Source organism: Festucalex cinctus, chromosome 21 (assembly GCF_051991245.1).
Source record: "Festucalex cinctus isolate MCC-2025b chromosome 21, RoL_Fcin_1.0, whole genome shotgun sequence".
NCBI lineage: Eukaryota > Metazoa > Chordata > Actinopteri > Syngnathiformes > Syngnathidae > Festucalex > Festucalex cinctus.
The window spans coordinates 6,862,187-6,883,349 of record NC_135431.1 but is presented as its reverse complement, the minus strand read 5'-3'; the positions used below and the strand labels follow the sequence as shown (position 1 = coordinate 6,883,349).

At 38.0% G+C, this 21,163-nt stretch overlaps 1 protein-coding gene across 5 annotated transcripts in view; it reads right to left on the bottom strand.

Annotated features, from left to right (window-relative positions):
- The window catches only part of LOC144010111 (uncharacterized), a 292,179-nt gene that overhangs the window by 261,706 nt on the left and 9,310 nt on the right, over positions 1-21,163 (bottom strand). For 4 of the 5 annotated variants that reach the window (XR_013281142.1, XR_013281143.1, XM_077510235.1 and 1 more), the window contains one exon: positions 8,622-8,785. The exons of the other annotated variant lie outside the window; for it this stretch is intronic. The gene's annotated coding sequence lies outside the window, so the exon portion shown is untranslated. The remainder of the gene's footprint in view (positions 1-8,621; positions 8,786-21,163) is intronic. 5 annotated transcript variants of the gene reach the window in all.

The following is a 21,163-nucleotide window of genomic DNA, read 5'->3' as shown; positions in this document are numbered from 1 at the left end:
TACGATATTTCAAGCCGATATTCATTTGCAGTACAAGAGAAAATATTGGTGTCGGAAAAAAAAAAAAAAAAAAAAAAATTTTAATTTTAAACTATATTGACAGCTTTGTTGAAAAATAATTAAAAACAATTGCAGGGAGCTTCCAGGGTCATCAGCATATTCATTTGCAGTAGAAGAAAAAATAGTGTAAAAAAAAATAAAAATAAAAATAAAAAACTTACTTTTAATTGTGAACTATATTGACAGCTTTGTTGAAAAATAATACCGAAAAAAATTCTAACAAAAATTGCAGGGAGCTTCCAGGGTCATCAGAATATTCATTTGCAGTAGAAGAGAAAATATTAGTGTCAAAATACAGAAAAAAAAAAATAAAATCTTTTAATTTTGAACTATATTGACAGCTTGGTTGCATGTGTTAAGCGAGAATCTCTCAATATGTTAAAAATAGCAGCTTTATCGGCCATCAGATTGGTAAAAAGGCCGATATTAATATTTGTCAAAATGCCAAATATCGGCATCAATAATCGGCCCGGCTGATAATCGGTCTATCCCTATTTTACATACTTGGCCAATAAATCTTATTCTGATCAAACAATTCAATTCACACCAAATGAACACAACTTGAGGATATACTACAGTGTATTTATGGGGGTCATGGGGGCCCCCCCCCCCCTTCAGTAGGTTTATGTATGGGGCCCTGAATCTGGTTCTCCGCCTGTAGCTTAAACCTTTTCTGCAGACCTCGTCCATCATGCGCTACAAAGAGAGGATTCTCTTAAAGTATTCATTGCAAAAACTGTCAGCTTGGCGAGCTGCACCCGGCAGTGCTGGACAAAGGCAGGGGGTAAAACAGAACTAGAGGAACATAAAAATGAGAGTAGATATGCCACCTGAGTTTTCCACAATCTACCAGCTTGCCTGTTAGGTCGTATCATATGCTAAAAATGGCATTCGACTCAGTTCAAATGAAATAAAAACAAAAAATGTTTGGAGATGGTCAAAGTAAGAAGGGAGGATATTGAAAAACAGGTACCATTAAAAGGTTATTTTAGTTAACTAAAATTAATGAAAAAACAAACTAAAATTTAAAAAAACAATATTGTCGAAATAAAATGAAAACGAAAATGCTTTTTAAAAAACGAAAACTAACTGAAACTACATTTTATGTTTACAAAACCAACTAAAACGAACTAGAATTATAGCAAACATCCTTCGTTTTAGTCTCTGGTAATTAATTTAATGCATGAGTCTTTGGGGATGATTTTAAATGTGATTTTTTTTTTTTTGTAGATTTATTTTGATATAAACCGGAATAATGACGTTTGAAAGTATGTCACACAGAAGTGACGTCATCTAGCAACAGCCAATAGAAAAGCACCTTCAGATGACATTGTTCCCATGGTGTTTTTTAAATATTGTAATACACATTTAAAAAAACAAAAAAACAAACACTAATACTGAAACTAACAAACTAAACTAAGCATTTTTTTAAACAACTAAAATAATAAAAACTAACAGAACCACCCTGAAAACTAATAAAAAGTAACTAAAATGAAAAATAAATCCTAAACAAATTTCATGGTCACTTGTGTACAATGACAATAAAGCTATTTGATTTGAAAATTGCCACATTATCGTCATCATCATCATGTCACAATAATAAAAGCAGAACATCTGTTTAAAAGGTGAGCTTGTATTACATTTGTGTGAGTTCCAGCACTCTCTGGTGGTTCGTTTATTAGTGGGGTTTAATTTTAATTCAGCATGTTTTGGCCACTGCGGTGATTATCACTCCATATGTAACTTCCATATAAAACGTCAACGAATAGGAAGCACAGGATTCGTCGTGGTATTGAACGTCCCTACTTGTTCCACTTAATTTTTAAATGCAAAGCTGCGGATTATCGGCTGTGTCATAAATTAAATGTGAGAGGGCGACGACAATGAAATTCCGACTTAACAACTACGTTCAAGTTCAACTTTTTAATCGTAAAATGATGACAAATGTCACATATGGAAAACCGCAATAGAGTGAATCTAGAATAAAGGAACACTGTACAGCTGAGGGCTTACCTGAAATGCACTTTAAAATATAGTTTTGTCACAACTGGACACCATTCGCTCATTAAGCGCAAAGAACCGCTCAGCTCTGCGATATCAGTTTAGTCACTTTGTGCAAACTGACAATTATGAATGCCTTTTTGGTCCCGGAAGGTTTTCAGAGAGCTATTCAGAAGGTGGCGTGTTCGGTCCTATTATAAATTTGCTGCACGGTAAGATGGGGAAACTTTCCTGTTGCTTACATTACACAGCCGAGTTTACTAATCTGTAGGGGAAAAGAGGCTTTACTGTGAAGGTTTTCATAAAAGCAGCAGTGAACAACCTGCCTATTCATCAAAAATTTAATTAAAGACAAGCTGTTCCAAAACTGCAAAGCGCCTACTTTTACTTTCCTCGAGGCAGGAGGAAAAGAATCCGACATTATTAACCCTTTGACCGCCAAAAACGTTTAATAGCGATTAGTAAACTCAATATGTATGCTGCCATAAACGTTAAATGACGTCAAATGTTTTTTTGTTTTTTTTTTGTTTTGTTTTTTTAAATCAATGGGAAGTGTAACGGCTAAGTCAGGGGTGTCCAAACTACGGCCCGGGGGCCATTTGCGGCCCGCCGTCCATTTTTTAGTGGCCCGCGACATATGCTAAAAATGGCATTTGACTCAGTTCAAATAAAATAAAAACAAAAATGTTTGGAGACGGTCAAAGTAAGATCGGAGGGTGTCGAAAAACAGGTGCTATTAAAAGGTTATTTTGGTTAACTAAAACTAACGAAAAAAATAAAACTAACATTCAAAAAACAATTCCGTTAAAGGGGTACTTCACTTATCTCATTATAGCAAAAAAAAAGTTAATATTTTGTCTATAATTTGATACTTTCATTATTTTTCACGTACAATTAGTACCTTTAAAAACACATTTTGCAACTTGCTGTCGACTGAAAATGACTACACGGGCTCAGGTAACCATTCACAGCTCACCTGTTTTCTAGGTTTGGTCATGTGACATTCACAAGCTGAGCTGTGATTGGTTACCTGAGCCCTTTGTGATGTCATTTTCAGTCGACAGTGAAAAATAATTAAAGTATCAAATTAATTATAGACAAAATATTAACTTTTTATTGCTATAATGAGCTAAATAAGTGAAGTATCTCTTTAACGAAATTGTTTTTTGAATTTTAGTTTTAGTTTTTTCATTAGTTTTAGTTAACTAAAATAACCTTTAATAGCACCTGTGTTTTTCGACACCCTCCGATCTTACTTAGACCATCTCCAAACATTTTTGTTTTTATTTTATTTGAACTGAGTCAAATGCCATTTTTAGCAAATGTCGCAGTCCACTAAAAAAAAAAATTGGACGGCGGGCCGTAAATGGGCCCCCGGGCCATAGTTTGGACACCCCTGTGATAGATGAAAGGCTCCCTGAATGTGGCGCGTCAAATCATTGCTTGTAGAAAACATATTTTCAACCCCACGAGAAAATAAAATAAATAAATAAATAAAAGTGACTAATGAAGAGCAATGACGCCATGAAAGCATGTTCCTGTTGAGTAAAGCAGTAAAAATGAGACCATCAGGGAGAAAACAATGAATCTCAAAGTACACAGGCTTTTCGCCAAACCCACACACTTTTAAAAAAAACAAAAAAAAAAAAAAAAAACACAGGTCTTGCCCTCCCTGAAGATGCTGGAGGTAATTCACAAGGCACTCTCTCAGTGTAATTGGGTCATTCAAGCGGGCGGAATGGCGACTTGATATGGGCTTTAAGCAGACAAGCAGGCCCGGGGAGCTTGGAAAGCACAAACATTTCATTTAGCCATTAAGCAGCAGAATGTTTAGACAAAAAAAAAAAAAAAAGTTTGATCAAATAACACTCGTGCCACTTGTGCCATCTGGCTGATAGAGAGGGAAAGCAAGTTCACGGAGATGTGATGGCGTTGAATTGATGATTCAAGTTTTTGCTGATAACTCACATATAGACAAGCTATAGTGGACGTGTTGGCTACTATATGATCACACAATCTTCTTTTTTTCAAATTAGGTTCCCCTTCATCGGACTATTAGCATAGAATTTAAACATAGAAGGCCAAAACATCCCTAATGAAAATTAAATTGCACTAATAAACTAGCCACTAGAGGGTGCTAAAACTGCACAAATGGAAACCAACCTGACCTTTTTTTTTAACATATTGTGTCGCTTTTAAATATTGTGAACATGACGACGACGATATTGTGGCAGTTTTAACATCACGATATTGCCATTATCGTGACATCCCTACAGAAACTCTTCACCTTTCGTTTAGAGAACTGTCATCTATCTTCCGAACGAAGCACGGCATCTTCAGGGAAATACAGACAAAACAAAAACTGTGAACTGAAGGAAATAAACCCAAATGGATTACAGGCCAAACTTTAACACTCATTCCAATTTCAGTCGTGATTATAATGAGACAAATATTTCACATGTTGCTGGAGTTGGCATGTAGTTTCCTGCGACCATGACTGAAATTAGTACATTTCTTATCAGACTGCCATAATCCTATTTTCAAACAGGATTTTATGTCACAGAGCTGACGGGGGGGGAGCTTGTGTAAAGATTATGATTTTATTCAACATCCTCGACATCCCCTGCAGATGTTTGGCTCACCAGTACACGTTACAATCTACGCAAACCCAGACACTCCTTCCACTCCCTTGCGCACCACAAGTTTATCTCCACCCGACCTAGTCGTCCTCTTGGCCCATTCCAGTCAACTCGCAAAACCCAAAGATGGCAGGACCTGCCTACAAAACGCTCCTGATTTTGGCTGTCCGATTTATCCGTCTGGCATTACCCAGTTCAGCGGATCAGTGCTGGTTGAGCACCCACGCAAGAAAATCTCATCCAAGGTAATTCAAAGCCATCTATATTTTATTTATTTTTTTACACACGCATGGGTCATACGCAGGAAAAAATAAAAATAAAAAAGTGATATTATACAGCTGCAGATTGAAAAGACAGATAGCAAGGCTTAGCATGGGCAAAACGCCCCCTCGGATCCGCAGTGATCCCGTATTTCAGAGGGTGCGAGTGTTTATCTGAGGCCCAAATATGCAGCTCATGTCACACAGTGCAGAAGGCGCAGCGGCGACATCACAAAGATGGATTATGTCATGCGTTAAATTGCTTCTTTGAAGGAAATGAATAAATCGGAGACTAATTCCATGACTGTGTGCGCCATCTCTCGAGTGTGTGTGATTGCATAATGTCATCCTAAATGTTCTGTCTTACCCCCACTCTGTTGATCTGTAGGCAACCATTTATTAATTGAGCTATGTTTATATGTCAAGCAATTACATTTTTTTAATTAATTAAAGGGATACCACTTATTTAGCCCATTATAGCAATAAAAAGTTAATATTTTGTCTTTAATTAATTTGATACTTTCATTATTTTTCACGTACAATTAGTACCTTTAACTCTTTGACTGCCAAAAATGTTTAATGACGTATGCTAAAATCCTAATGAATGCCGCCATAAACGTTAATTGACGTTTACTAAGGTTTTTTTTTTTTTTTCCTTCTTTCTCATCTTGTGCAGCACTGCCTGGTCAATAGGTTGTGGAATCAAAAACACCCACTAACGATGCCAGCAGATGGCAGCATTGTATCTTTTTTTGGGCTCACGGTATATGAAATTACAATGAAACATGACTGATATGATGAAATTGTTTTCAAGGATGACGTGAATGTTGAAAGCTTTTGTCACATTAAATCTAATTCACGGAGCGTCAAACAAACAAAAAAAACAATATCTAAGTCACTTTTCATACACACTGTGAGCATGTGTGTAAAGGGAATTTTGACAGGAAGAAGTTGGAAGAATGAGAAGACAGATATAGATACCGTAACTTAGGGTTATTTTACTTAGGAATATGCTAGGTCTAATTGTAGCATTAGTTTGATCCTAAGATTTTAGAATTAAGCAAACATTTATTGTAATAATTACACAATTGTATTCTTTCTTTTAACTCATTCACTCCCAGCCATTTTCACAGAAGCAATCCGGTTTGCTCCCGGCTGTTTTACTGGATTTTGACTGATTTTGCAAGGCCCACAGAATATTGTGTTCTTTTGCTATAAAAGCATGGAACCTATCAAAACAAAGATTAAAGTCTCTTCTTTAAATCAGGAAAAAAAAACAAAGACGTATGTTTCTATCCGTTTCGCAGCAATTAGCATTAGAAGACAGCTAAGTTTCATCAGTTTTCACAAATCTATTCAAAATTGCAAGTCATTGAGCTTTTTTTCTACATGGCCCTGGTTGATCTCCTTTGTTCTGCTGCCACCTGCTGGCCGTTTGTGTAATAACTACCATTTCTGCAACCGTTCTTTGCAGTTGAGAGGCTGCATCAAAGCCTTCTGTATGCTCTAGCATAAAAAAAAAATAAAAAATTTAAAAAAAACGTATAAATACGTCTTTGGGACACTTAGAACATTAAAAAAATAAAACGTATTTATACGTTATTGGGAGCAAATGAGTTAAAAGGCTCCACTCAACTGAAGTAGGTTTGATGTACCGGTACTTTAGCTCTTTTAGTCGTTTTAATGTAGCTTAGCTTGCTACATTCCTCTGGTAGTCCTTTAGTGCATTGGAGCTTCATTTCAACTTCTTGCTTCGAGGATTGTATTTTCCAACACTGCTTTTCACGTCAGGGTAAGAGAAGCTTGGTCTGACAGTGGTCATGTTATATCCAACTGAATTCTTTGTCCACAACACACCCACAATTGATTCTGTAACTGTAGCGTCTACCCAGGCATTACAAGGAAGCCCTTATATGCTAATACTGGTATTCAGACTCTTGGCTTTCTTATTTAATCACACATTCGGACTTTTCACAGCTTCACAAATAGCTTGTAAAAAAAAAAAAAACTTCCCTAACACTATTTCCCCTCTTACAAAAGAACCCCTCCCCGAGGGTCACATAAAATGTCCCTAAGGCCTTTTCTGTCTCCGAGGCCGCCTCGAAGTGAACTCAAACGGCTGCGCCTGCAGTCTTAAAGCCTTAAAAGTATTTTCCTCTTGCCCTTATGTCGCAAGTTTCCTGTGCCCACTTTCTGGTCACCGGCAAAGGCACAGGCTGACTCAATTTTGTCCTGGAGCCACTGCCAGTGTATGCGTGGTTCTTGCCAAAAGCTATTTGCACTGGAGTCGGCATATCTCATATGAGCTGGGCAGGTGTGCAGAGTCGACTCCAGCACGGCTGACACGTAGGCCCGTAAGACGATGTTGCTGTGAGAATGACAAGTTGTTTTGCCAGCGTTCTGTTGAATATTTCAATGAGCCCATCACTCGAGGGGTGTATAAGGAGTAGTCGGCATCTTTTGCATGCCAAGTTGCTTGCACAGTTCCCGCCTCCTGATCTGGGATGGCGCACAACTCTTGCCATTTTTGTAAAGTAATCATTGCCACCAGAACATATCGGTGCCACAACAGTGACCAAAGTTCTCAACGTCTCTCCTGAGCTGACCCCAGCAAAAACTTTGCCCGAGTCGATGAAGGGGTTTTGAGACTCTCGAGTGTCTTGCCGCAGTTGTTCCGTGAGTGGCTTTCAGCACCGACTCGCTCAGTACGTTGGGGACCGTGCACTACCTTTCACCCCTCTTCCCCCGTAGCATGCTCTTTCCATGCTCTCTGAGCACTTCATCCTTTAGCCAGAGCGCTGCGAACGCTGCACACGGTCCTTGGAGGAAGGTGAAAGGGTGGGGAGAAAAGGTCAGCGAGCCAGCCTCTGTGAGAAGGCCACACGCAGCTTTCAACTGTCAACAATTATGGAGGACCAAAAATTCAAATAAATAACTAAATAAATACATAAAAGTGGAAATAAAAATGGATGTAAAAAATAAAATTCAAAAATGAAATATAAAATATATACACATAAATGGAAATAGTGTTGTCAAAAATAAACCATTAACTAAACAATTACGTTTAAAAAAAAAAAAAAAAAAAAGTATTTGTTCATGTCAAACTATCGAGGGTCTTTTTTTTTCAAAAGAATTAACAGAGGTACTCTTCATATTTGGTGGCAATATAAAGTTGATAAAAAGCCTTTTTAATTAAGCGATTAATCGCGATTAATCAAAATTCTAAGATGTGATTAATCTGATTAAAAATTTAATTGTTAGACCTCTCTAATATATATATAGATAATGAGTTTAAGGCGGCACGGTGGATGACTTGTTAGCACGTCTGCCTCCCAGTTCTGAGGACTCGGGTTCGAGTCCAGGCTCCGGCCTTCCTGGGTGGAGTTTGCATGTTCTCCCCGTGCCCGAGTGGGTCTTCTCCGGGTACTTGGTGAATGGTGAAATCAATTTGAACGCCAAAACATTTTTGATGGGGAATCTTTCCCAAGAAAATGTTCCAACTTGGTAGTTTTGCAGCATTCATACTTCAGTGTACCACAGGACATCAGGCGGAATGATGAGGAGCTCTTTTGATAACCGTCTGGCTAAGTGGAAGAGATACTGTATCTACTTTGAGCAGACATAATGAAGGGGGGGGAAAAAAAAAAAAAAAGTTACTCACAGCTTGACATATTATCCGCTCTAATGGAGGCCCTTCTGTCAGAAACAAAAGCCGTTGAGTTGTTTTGTATCAGTTCTTTCGATGATTCGGCGATGTTTGTCCCACATTGGTGGTCAATTAAAAGCGCCATCCGTCAAGCCGTCCTGGCTTCCTTGGCGCCAAGCCTTAGAGAGAAATATAAACATTGTCACTCACTCCCCAATTTGCTGTCATGTGTGCCTTTTTATTATTATTATCATTATTATTATATTCTTGGCTTTTTCTTTCCTCCAGGCTTGTTGTTGAAGGCACCATACCAGGCTTTCAAAAGCCAATTTCACCCTGCCTGAGCAGGTCACACCCGGCGTATGCTCACAATATATGTATCTTGAAAAGGTGTCGGTCGATTAAAATTTTTAATCGTAATAAATTGCGTGACTTCAATAATTAACTGACGATTAATCGCACATTAATCGCATGTTTTATACTTCAATTTTTTTCCCTAATTTAAATATGGTTTATTTTTTAGTCATTGATACAGTAATTTCATAACAACTGAATGAAAAAAAAATACAATTTAAAATATGTATTGTACGTTAAAAAACAAAAACAAGTGTGACTGATTTGTGTTGATCATTTTTCTTTCACTTCAACATGGCATAATTGCATTTGTAAGACAATGGTGACAGCTCAGTGCATATTTCTTTTCATATTAAGAGCTGACTAGTTTTTAACATGAAGTAACTTGTGAAATTATGCACATTTTTGTCCTGTGGTGTTAAGGCAGACTACACCCTTACACCCTAGACAGGTTGCTAGTCAATCACAGGGCTCAGGGACAGAGATCCATTTACACTTGCATTCACAACTACAGTCACGTAATGGGAATCGATCTTAAGTTGGCTGCACAAAAGTTGGCCATGTGTAACACTACTCAACTGTTGACTGCAATGATTTCCTATGGGAAATCAAAAGATAGTTCAGGGGGTCCGTTGTGCTACAACACCAAGAGCTGGCATTATAATCCGAGCCCCGCACTCCTTTATCCCCCATCTCTCCAAACCCAACTGGTCAAGGCAGATGGCAGCTGAACCATGAGTCTTGTACTAAATCTCATTCATCATTTGCAAGCTCCTCCATTTCCTGTGTAGCTTCACCCATGAAAGATTCCTTCGCGGGGATAAGGTGGTCACATGAGGAGCGAGAAGGGACGAATTTGGGGACAATGAGATGTGTTTCAGATGTACACAGTAAATTTTGTCGTGTAAATTTGACTCTAAGTTTCATCAGTTTTCACAAATCTATTTAAAATTGTAAGTAATTGAGCTTTTTTTCTAGATGGCTCTGGTTGCTCTCCTTTGCCCTGCGGCCACCTGCTGGCCGTTTCTGTAATAACTACCATTTCTGCAACCGTTCTTTGCAGTTGAGAGGCTGCATCAAAGCCTTCTGTATGCTCTAGCATTAAAAAAAAAAAAAAAAAAAAAAAAAAAAAAAACGTATAAATATGTCTTTGGGACACTTAAAACATAAAAACGTATTTACACGTTATTGGGAGCAAATCAGTTAGAGTAAATTTGACTATTTAGAGATGGGCCAAATACTCGGTTTTAGAGTAAGCTAAGATTTACATGAGGAAGAGAGTAAAATAAAAAAAATAAAAAAATAAAAAGTCACTCAAGGGTTGAGGAACAAAGTAACAACCTTCAGCTTGGGAAACTGCCACACTACCACCTGAGCTATGAGCTATGCTTTTCTCCAAGAGACTAAAGACATCGTGTTTGGTCTTGGAGTTAGGAAGATTCTGAATGCAGAAATATCAACTATGTTTAATATTCAAGATTGTCGACCCCGACCCGTTTCAGACGCTATAATCAGGACAAATCCACTCTTTGCACAACTCAGACAAAAAGATAATCTTCTAGGATAATCTAATCAGTCATAAAATAGTTGATGTCCTTGGTTGGGAAAGGGCAAAATTGGAACAAAACATCTTGCCATTACAATATGTGCATACTTAACCATAGATTGTACCCTGTGACATCACTGCCATATTTGTGCTACTGTATTCTCTCCATGATAACATCTTTGTAAGAATGCCATGTTTTGAAACCCGAAAGTACCTCTGGGGTAGTTGGCCATTTTAAAACCATTGAGCATTGGCACTGCTATCAAGTATGATGAAAAATCGAAGGAATAATGATATTGAGGGGGGGGGGGGGGGCGACGGTTGAATGATAAATGTGTATATCAATGAAACAAAAATAATGATTTATGTCTAAATGCCACCCAAGCAAAGAAAAAAATTACAAATGGAACAGTTAGCGTCGTAATACCCTGACAGAAAGACATTTAAAAAAAAATAAAAAATAGCAAAAGTGCAAAGGTGGGGGGATAATACGACATTATATATGAATCAATGCGTAATAAAAACTAATTTAAATTGCTGTCTTATTTCGGTTAAATGATGTGGAACAGCTGATGAACAAGTTGGATTCACGAAAACGACACTGTAATATTTCTCACTCCACTTTACACTTGGCGCCTGCTGATTGAGTCGAAATGAAGTGTGCCGCATCAATTCATCTTGACCCCTGCATTCAACTCACACACACAAACACATACTCCACACCACCATTCCTTGTCAGCGAAAAACTATACTTATATAAAACACTAATGTTAGCGCACAGCCTGAAAAATCATGACAAAAAAAAGTTATACATTCGAGAAACACTCTTCGTTTTTGAAGTCAGAACAACACACGACACATATATTTTGCTAATGCAACCAGGCACTGTGTTGTTCTAGACTTGAAATAGTCAAGAGAGTGAAATTTAATGATAGGCAAGTGGAAGGAATGCAGATAATGAAGAGAAAGGGCCCCAGGACGGACCCCTGGGGCACACCAACTGTGACAGGCAGAGAAGTTAATTTGTGAGCTGAATGTATTGAGTGCAATCAGAAAGATAGGAGGTGAACCAGGTGTGAGGTGTGTTTGACGCCAATGGATGCTCTAGCAGCCAAAAAACAAGGTCAGGACACCAAAACTCAATGGAAATAGACATTCTTCTTTGAATATAAATCTGGAATAGTAAACATTGTGGTTCTCCTTGTTTAGTCCAGACATCATTGCGTCACAAATGTGTGGCTTCAGTTATATTCAGATATAAATACCTGGAAATACAGCAAAAGCTGACATGCTGATGTCTTTATCATAATCATTTTTTTTTTATTTACATCAAACTATATTTAAATTATCAGACAAAAATAAAAGGTATTGGTCTCACTGCTCCTACTAATGGAGGTGCCAATGCTCCTGTTCTAATCAACTGCAGAAACTCGGTCTGTAATCGCAACTCATCGAGTCTAATCAGTCCCATTGACCCATTCTCTTAATTATTGAGCACTGGCCTGCATTAACCTCTCTGAATCTGTAAGAAAAATTAACCTTGGCTGGCATTATTATTAACTGCTAATCCAGTTAGCAGATTGCCATGGACATCCGCCATCTCATTTTGCTTGATATCGTTCCTCAGCCCTGACAACCAAACTTAGTTATCATCAATGCCTCGATAGCCTACTCAAGTAACACGATTTCACTTCACAATTGGTGAGCCCATTTTAGTCCAGATAATGCACGGAAATGCAAACTATGGGATTCATTGGTCGAAAAAAAAATGGACCATTCAGCATCTGCAAACTGGATGGATTTCTTGACAAATGTAAGGATGGTTCTGACTCACTCATCTCGAGCTTAGCCACCAAAGATATTCGACTATAGCAACAATTTTGTCTCAAACATTGTGTTCCAACAGCACCTGACTTGACATGTGCCCAAGAGGACAACAAAGAACCTGTCAATATAAACAGAAGGAAGCTGAAATGAGACCAACATTCCGAACAAGTAGTCACACTTAAATAGTAAACTCAGCAGCATTGTGATCAGCACTTTAACATGAATCTCTAAATTTCTTTCGTGACCCCAACGCCCCATCACGCGTCTCTTTGCAGCATAGTCGTCCTCCTTCCATTACTCAGATAAAACTCAATGGAGTCCACCCGAACAAGTCTGAAATCAATACTGCAGCCTCCCCTCAAGTACGCTGAGGGCTTCTTTTTTTTTCTAGTTTCATAAGATTAACAAACACTATGAGTGAATTGCTTGACTTGAAGTGTCTGAACAAAGAAGCCGTCTTTCATGAAGAGGTTATGAAGCCGACGGTTTAGGTTAGAGGACGTCACAAATAGGGCTGGGTATCAATTTAGATTCCCAAAATCGATTCGATTCATTATTTGAAGGAAAAACACTCCCGAAGTCGATGCTAACTTCCCATTGGCATTTGCTAACTTCCTGTTAGCCAGCAATGTTTTAAAAACAAAGCGCGTTTTGTATTTAAATATACAGTGGATGTAATTCTTAACATTGTCTATTTAGTTTCATAGTTTTATCACCAACTGCGGTGTCATTAAACAGCTTAAAGGACGCTTCGGGACAACAGAATAACCAGAATAGCATACGCGACACACTTGCTAGTTGCTAATGCTACGCAAGCGAAATAGTGCATTCAGGGTACTTTCACAGTACTTTCGGGAACTTCGGCTTTCTTCGATAACGTTTTAAGGGGCTATTTTAGCTCAATTGGCTGATTGTTTTGGATGATGTTTGAAGGCCAATAATGGGCCGATTATAATCGGCGGCCAATTAATCGGTCAGGCCCTACTTGGCACGTTAATTTACGGGGGGAAAGCACAAGGAACAGTGTGTTCCCTTGTTGTTAAAACTATATTTATACAAATCATTGCACTGCCATATGTGCACTCGGAAAAGTACAGACCTCTGCCAAGGCTTGAAGCTTTGGTATGGTGTGCTGCTATTCAATGGTGTCAATTGCTTGTGGATTTTCACTATTTACGTAAGGTCCCCCCATGAATAGCCAGGGTTCACTTTGTATTTTCTTCTACCTGTTTTGATTCAAGAAACTCTTCAACCATTTATATCCAAGTATACATCGCCATTTCTGTTTTTATTTGTCATGAAGCACCTTCAGCTATTTAATTGCCTGCGATAACTGAGGTTACAGTACCCTAACAACCTCGATTAGATTTTTGCCTCCAGTACTTGACTTGTCTCTTTCGGTTTAGTCTTTTTCTTTCCAGCTATTTTGTCGAAAATAGTGCTTCTTTCTCAACAATTCGGCACTCCCGTTTTCCCTCTGCTGCACAATTGAAGTGAGTCCAAATGTCAACACTTGTTTTTTCAAGCCAGCCCTGTGGTAGCCATCATGTACTTTTGCCATCAACGTGTCATGTTGGCAGAGCTTCTCCGGCGAAGCTGACACAGTTGTTGTTGTGCAGCATCCGTGAGAAGACAATTCAGCCAGACAGGCAGAGCAACACTGACGGTCCAGAATGATTAAGACGGATTAAGGTTCTGAATAATTAAAAAGTTTTAACATGCAGTAGTTGAATGTGCGGTGCAGAAATATATGGAAGCTTGTGTTTTGAGTGGAAGTAAATTTGATTTATCTGGTACGTTTGTGAGAAGACTCAATGCAGTTTCGTCAAAATTAGAGCTGTCAAACGATTAAATTTATGAATCAGATTAATCACATCTTAAAATTTTGATTAATCGCGATTAATCGCTTAACTGAAAGGGCTTTTTATCAACATTTTTTGACCGCCAAATTTAAAATGCACCTCTTATGTGTTAATTTTTTTCAGCATTTAATGTTAAGAGGACGTCTCATCCTCCTCTTTTTTTCTAATCAGTAATTACTTGCATAATTTAAAGTGGAAAAAATGTGACCCCAATACTTTGACATGAGCAAATATTCTGAATGTCACACTTAAACAATTATGAAATGTTACGTTTGTTGTTCAAACACAACCTGTGCTACCTTTAACGTAGCCATCCTGTGTCAAGCTAAAGGATCATCTGTGCTCAAAATTAATAGTGCGATTAATCTGTGTCAATACATGATTAATGCGATAATTTTTTTGCGATTAATTAGTTAACGCTTTAACTTTGACAGCACTAGTCAAAATACAGTCACACAATTATAAAATACAGAGCAAAGAGAGAACAGTTAATATTACGTGGACTAAGTTTACAGAAAAAATAAAAAAAAATAAAAAAGGGTTGGGACCTAAGATTGATCCTTGAGGAACACCAAAGGACAGACTGACTTACAGCGGACCACAAAAAAAATGTGATTTCTGGAACATGCAGGGAGGTTGATAGTCTGATGAAACTCCTCCACATGCAGATCAATAACACATTAACACTTTAACTAAGGGAAGAGGGGAAATTCAGTAAATTAAAAAGTTTCTGGCAGCCTTTCTACCAGCACAACCCTTTGGCATAAAGACAGTCCACTCTTGCTGATCTGTTCGCTGATATGGCCGCGCAATGGCTTTTATAAGTCCAATAAAGCTTTGGCTTAATAAGCGTAATCCGTCCCCGGGTTCAAGGGTTCGGGGCCTGGAAATACATCAGTGTACCATCGCTATATTGCTGATCTGTAATTGCATTTCTGGTGCCTTAATTGTTGAGGTGTACGTGATCATTTGGAAATGATCCCTCACTTAGTAGCGTAATAATGAGTTTCCAATGGATGGCTGAGTGAACGCAGCCTCCCCAGCTCCCCACGCAGGGAATTGTTGAAGCGCCGTGTTGTACTACATGTTGCAAAAGCCGCTGCGAGGATTTGTGTGTGTGCGCGGTTAATAGTCGGTGAACAATTTTGATTAAATGTCTCCCATTCCCGTGCGTCCTCCAATCTATGAGTAGATACTCCTTCTGCATTGCATAGAAATCAGGACGCAGCCGGTTGCACTTGCACCGTTTATTATTGTTAGGACAAGAAACTGAACTGAAGGTGCTGTCACTCGCGTTGCACCTTGCATCTAATAATGATTGAAAACAGAGGCGTAATATCCTGGGCACATTTTAAATCAAAGGCAGTACGACATGAATAAATGTTAACGTCAATGAATTCATTAGTTTATTAACTCATTCACTCCCAGCCATTTTGACTGAAGCAACCCCCTTCACTCCCGGCTGTTTTACTGGAATTGGACTGATTTTGCAAGGCCCACAGAATATTGTGTTCTATTGTCATAAAAACGTGGAACCTACCAAAAGAAAGATTAGAGTCTCTTCTTTCATCAGGAAAAAAACCCCGTATGTTTCTATCCGTTTCCGTTTTGCAGCAATTAGCATTGCAATATAGACAGGTTTTATCAATATTCACAAATATATTTAAAACTGTGGGGAAAAGAGCCTTTTGCAACATGGCCCTGGCTGAGCTCTTATACTCTGCTGCCAACTGCTGGCCGTTTTTGTAATAACTACCATTGCTTAAGTCATTCTCTTTAGTTCTGAGGCTGCATCAAAGCCTTCTGTATGCTCTAGCATAAACAAAACAAAACAAAACAAAACAGAAAACGTATAAATATGTCTTTGGGACACTTAAAACATTTAAAATAAAACGTATTTGTACGTTTTGGTGAGCAAATGAGTTAAGATTAAAATAGGATTTTCAAAAAATGTATGGTTTCAATGATTTTGAATGAGATGCTGGTGTCCTTCGCTGTTTTGAGTTTGCTTTATTTTGTTTTTATGAAAAAAAAAACATTTAAATTTAACATTTAAATGTATTTAATCGAGTTTTTAATTGAGCAAAAAAAGGATTATGTGAGCATAGTGGCTTCTAAAGTTGAATCCTCTCAAATATGATTATTTGTTGTTCATTATGTTAACTCACTTTAAACACATTTGAACAGTCTTTATGTTAACCATTTGTTATTATTACACAACGGATACATTCTGTCATTTCTAGCATCCCTCATTTTTTTTTTTTTTTTTTTTTTTTTTAAAGTTGCATTTTCATCACGTCCACATGCTGGCAAACATACAAACTTAGAGCACAAAGCGTTTTGTTTTTTTTCCCTTCTTCATGTTTTAAATGTCACCCTGCAGTTGATTATGCAGCCAGTTTCGACTTTCGTGCAGCATGTCAAAATAATTTAATGCACCTGGAGAGCAAAGGTTTAAAGTTATTGTTTTTGAAAGGCAAATTACCATAATAAAGAGCTTCTTTTTTTTTTTTTTTTTTTTTTTTTTTTTTTTAAATCATGCAAGCCTGCTGTCACCACACGGCCCAAGTATGACTCAGCGGGTAATTTGCTCAGTTAAGTGGTAGTAAAAAAAAAAAAATAAAAAAATAAAAAACACACTAATGTTGATTGATGCACAAAATAACAGGAGAACTAGAACTTTATGATGTGGCAGGTAATGATGGATGGGATGTCAAGGTACAAAATGCCATAAAAAGCTTTTGAGGCAGCTGATGGTAACAGGCACGACTGTCACGGCATCCCTTAATGTGTGCTTCTCATTGGACATTGATAAAAGTGAGGGACTTGTCTGATAACTACGATGTTTGATGTGAAGAGACGAGACAAGGATGCAACGTCTGAGATGATGACGTACGCTTGGTTGGACAGTTAAAAAAAAAAAAAAAAAAAAAAAAAAAAAAAAAAAAAAAAAAAAAAAAGGAGGAGAAAGATTTTAACAGTTTGGCCAGACAGAAAGAGATGGAAAGGATGTGCATCTGGTTAGGGTGGTTAACTCATTTAACGTATAAACACGTTTTTTTAATGCTCTAAGTGTCCCAAAGACGTATTTATACGTTTTCTTGTTTTGTTTTTTGTTTTTTTATGCTAGACTAGAGTATACAGAAGGCTTTGATGCAGCCTCTCAACTGCAAAGAACGGTTGCAGAAATGGTAGTTATTACACAAACGGCCAGCAGGTGGCAGCAGAGCAAAGGAGATCAACCGGGGCCATGTAGAAAAAAAGCTCAATTACTTACAATTTTTAATAGATTTGTGAAAACTGATGAAACTTAGCTCTCTTCTAATGCTAATTGCTGCAAAACGGAAACAGATAGAAACACTTTTTTTTTCCTGATAATCTTTCTTTTGGTAGGTTCCATGTTTTTATAGCAATTGAACACAATATTCTGTGGACCTTGCAAAATCAGTCAAAATCCAGTAAAACCGCCGGGAGCGAACGGGATTGCGAAATGTGAAAATGGCTGGGAGTGAATGAGTTAAAGACGAAGATGGAACAGAACATCTAAATATTTGTTTTGAATGCTAAGACGTTCAGTAGGGTAACTCTGATATTACAACCTACCCCCGCTGCCCATTGAACCAAAGTATCAATTAAATTACAGGTTTCTATCCTCCCAAAATACGATTTTCATTGCTTTTGTTCAGACTTCTCTGACAGGCTGAAATTGCTTTATTATTCCCCCGGAGTCTGTCAAATCCCTCAGCAGCTACAAACTCATCACCCATCACCGGCTCTTTGTCTGGGAGGAAATAAAATGTCAACATTTCTTGGGTGACAGAGTTGTATAATCACACTCTTCCCAGTTGGATGAACAAAAGCAAGAAGGGTGGAGGAGTGGAGAGAGAAAAGAAGGGACAATATCACCTTTAAGTGTGGGAATTATTTAGAAAAAAAAAAAAGGAATTGAAACCCTTTTACACCAATTTATAATTACGGGTCGTTAATTTGGCAGCATTCACCTTCTTAATTAAAAGTGCATTCAAAACTGAAAACCATTCATATGGCCCTGCAACTGGCTGTTGTGTTCCGCATAATAAAATGGCTGATGAATAAAATAAACATTTACTTTGGCCATTTGAAAACCTTCCATGGAGGATTGACACATACCCATAATATGGAGTGGATACATACTTAACACATTCATTGCCAGACCAGCAAAAAAAAATAAAAAATTTGCATCATTTGACGTCTTTTTCCGTCAATGGCAGTGAATGAGTTAAGCTTTAGAAGATGGATGGATGGATTTATCGTATGAATCGCTATGACAATTGAGTGATTGACATACACATGGAAATACGTAATATCGGGAAAAAACAATGAGATTAGCATAATCCGCAGAGAAATGGGACCTAAGGCTCAAAAATACGGGACGGCCCGGCCAATACGAGACGTCTTGGGACATGTGGTCACCCTAAACTGACAGTGGTAGGCTATACTAACTTAGCTAATGATATTTTCTGTTGTGTGCTGAGAGGTCGGATCCCAAACGCAGACACAAATAAGTCTTTATCTAATTATTCACATTGTGAGGCAGAAACTAAGAGAGCGGTACACAGGAACAGTTGAGCAATAATCCGGTAAAGCACACACAATTCTCAGACCCTTAAACAGACCGTCAATCAATCTCATTGGTTGTGGCGAGACATGCGAGTATTAGTACTGACATGGAAGTCTCTGATTGGCTGTTGACTCACTCCGTAATTAGAGATAGCTCCTGACTTCAACAAACATCATATAGCATAAATGATCCTTGACATCATATAGTCCAGACATCATATAGCCTAAAACTAGCTGAAACTGGATGCTGTTACATCAATACCAAAACAGATACGTAAAGGGTTGTGAACTCTACTCAAACTTAACCCAGGCTTAACCCCAGACATGAGACAAGACCCAAACATTACTCCTGCACGACTCGAGTCATGAAATTTACTTTACCGCAGACGATGCAGTTGTGAACAAACTTAAGCCAGTGGTCGTTCGCAATAGGCACGTTTCATTTTAGCTCCTTTTATTAACTGTGAATCGATCACAAACTTGGGACATTCTCTGTCCTATATGCACTCTTTCCTCGTGGCTCTCACTTATTGCTAACGTGAGTCTGCAGAAACAATCTGTGTGGAAAAATGATCAATAATCCATCCATCCGTTTTAGAACCGCTTATGCTATCCGTGGTCGTAGGGTGTGCTGGAGCCTATTCCAGTTGTCTTTTGGTGGTAAAAACAATAAATATCCCACAATATAGTGAATAATCTGTGCTATAACTATGATTTTAAATGAAATATGTTTGGTGTTAGGGCTTTACATCACGAGTTGTTACTTCGATTTAGCAAAAAAGAAAACGTATATTAGCCAAAATATTGCTTACCAGAGGTGATTGTACTTTGAAAGTTGTTGCTCATAAAAGTTTGCCACCCGAAATAATAGCAATAATCACAAAACATCATTATCGTTCCTAGTATGAAAATAAAGTTGCCTTTCAATGATAATGAGCTGATATCTGGGGAGGAAAACGCAGCTGGGCTTAAAAATGAAGCCGGTGATGAATGTATTTGCTCCGTCTTTTATAGTTTGAGGTTACCCTGCTTCATCATTACATGCGCCTTGTTGAATGGGTGTAATCAACCTGCCATTTATTTTCCACCCACCAGGCAAAACTAATGTCAATTATAATTACATTATGGGATGTATTAAAGTTTAGAAATGCCAGCGCCTGTTTAATTCAGAAACAACATAAAAAGGGGTCAGGGCAACTTTTCCTCAGCTTGTTGATCACTCACTAATAAGTTCCTCCAGGACATTCAAGATGGAGGAAATAAATGATTGCATCCGATAAAGACATTAATGTAAATCTAAAAGGGACATCGCATCCTTTCGCATAATGTAAGAGAACAGGCTGTAGACAAGTAAAAAAAAAAAAAAAAAAAAAAAAAAAAAAAAAAATCAATATGCCAAGGATCTCTTTTAAAATGACATCCCGTGGAGATATATTTCTCATCTTTTCGCTCATCCCGCTGACCCCGGTTCTCACTAACAGCCACTTGAGTGCATGAGTCGAGCCTAACTATGTGGGAGATCAAATCAATCACGGTTGTTCTCCAGCGTACGTTTTGCGCTGAAACCTTTTCGGTATAGAATGAAATGTTGATATTGCATTGTTGTCAACTGTAAGGAAAATTGCTGTAGCCGACCCTTAACCGGTTGTTCGTATCGAGAGGTGACCAAAGTACTCCTTGCAGCTGAGTCTCTCTCAAAACCACCAAAGGAACACGCGACATTGATATTTCTCGACATCAGTGGCGGCAAACTCATGTTAGCTCAGGGGCCGCATCGGTAAAATAACGGTATATAACTTAAAAACAATTACCGTCATTTATACACAGATTTGTGGACCAGCCCTAAATTACGGAGCTCAACTGTAATCACGTTGTTCCGAAAAATAACGTTCTGGTATGGTATGCGTTCCGGACGTGTTAAATCGACCTGTTTTGCATAATATTGTTCCCAGAATGCATTGCAGTTAGTGACGTTATAAGAACGCTAATCCTCGTCATATCTATTTGTGTTACCAGTAATTGAATTTTTGTCGCATTTAACATGTTTTTCGGCCTATGATTTAAAAATAAATAAATAAATATAAAAATAATAATAATAATAATAATAATACTAAACAAACCTTAACTTTAAGTTGTGTGAAAACAATGACATCCAGGACGATTCCCCCGTACAAGTTGCATTGCTCATCTGAGGACTTCTTGTGAAATTACAAATTTTATATATTTTGATTGTGGCCGGCTGATTAATTAGTGCGAGAACACTTTTTTTAATATTATTTATTTATTTATGTATTTATTTTTCAACTTTTCAAAATCATCTCGCGGGCCAGATTAATCCCCTTTGCGGGCCTGAGCCGGCCCACAGGCCG